Consider the following 1,310-nt stretch of genomic DNA (forward strand, 5'->3'; position numbering starts at 1 on the left):
GGTCTCCCTTTTTTTTCTCCAAGCTTGGGTCCTCTACCAGAGGCCTGGGAGCTTGAGGGTTCTGCGCAGTATCTTTGCTGTTCCTAGAACTCCACTCTTCTGTACCGAGATGTCTGATCTATTTCCAGGGATCTGCTGTAACTCCTCCTCCAGTTTGGGGGTCACTGCCCCGAGGGCCCTAATGACCATGGGTACCACTGATGCCTTGACCTTCCAGCTCTTCTCTGAGCCCCTGGTACCTCTCTAGTTTCTCATGTTCCTTTTTCCTGATGTTGCAGTCTCTTGGTATTGCTACACCAAAATGGCTTTCCTCTGCTTTTTGTCTTCCACCACAATGTCTGCTTGGTTTGCCATTACAATTCGGTCCGCCTGTATCTGGAAGTCCCTCAGAATCTTGGCTCTGTCATTCTGTACCATCTTTAGAGGCATTTCCTACTTTCACCTTGGGGTTTCCAGCCCAAACTCTGCACAGATGTTCCTTTACACTATTCCAGCCACTTAGTTTTTCGGAATTCTGAGAAAAAAGTCTGAATTCTGAGAAAAAAATCTGAATTCTGAAAAAAAAAAAAAAGATTTCTGAGAAAAAAGTCTGAATTCTGAGGAAAAAGTCAGAATTCTCAGGAAAAAAGTCAGAATTCTGAGAAAAAATTCAGAATTCTGAGAAAAATTTGGAATTCTGAGAAAAACAGTCAGAATTCTGATATTAAAGTCAGAATTCAGACTTTTTTTCTTAAATTATACTGGAATAAAATTAAAAAATCAGTAAAAAAAAATTCAGAGGCCCTAATCCTCTTCCGAAGTAAATTAAAGGCCATATAAACTTTTTTTTTTTTTTTTTTTTTTCAAAATGACTCATTTTTTTTTTTTTTTTTTTTTTTATAGCACACAAGAGGGAAGGTAAGAGAAAATAAATGACAGAGGTGCGTCTGATCGATGACTTTACAGTGAAACGCAAACTGTTGTCATGAAAAGCTAACATTTGAAAGCGGAAGTAGTTTCATACAATCAGAGCTTTACTCGACATCCATTGGTTGGAAACACAACAGTTAGCTTAACGGTTCATTGGCTAATTCCTGCATGAAGAATAACTTCACATCTTTGAAGTTTGTATGAAACAGGTATCGTTGTTTTTTTCTGACTTTCTAATTGAAGGTCTTCGTGAGGATATGTATTTTATTTATTTATTTATTTACATATTTGCTTTGAACCGATGTGACCATAGCTAACCGGTTTGCAGTGGAATGCACTGTTAGCCACAGTGGAGCTAAGGCAGCTAACAGCAGCTAAAGCAGAGACCAATCCAGAGTTTC

This window comes from Cyprinodon variegatus, unplaced genomic scaffold (genome assembly GCF_000732505.1).
Source record: "Cyprinodon variegatus isolate N-32 unplaced genomic scaffold, C_variegatus-1.0 Scaffold4173, whole genome shotgun sequence".
Classification (NCBI taxonomy): Eukaryota; Metazoa; Chordata; class Actinopteri; order Cyprinodontiformes; family Cyprinodontidae; genus Cyprinodon; species Cyprinodon variegatus.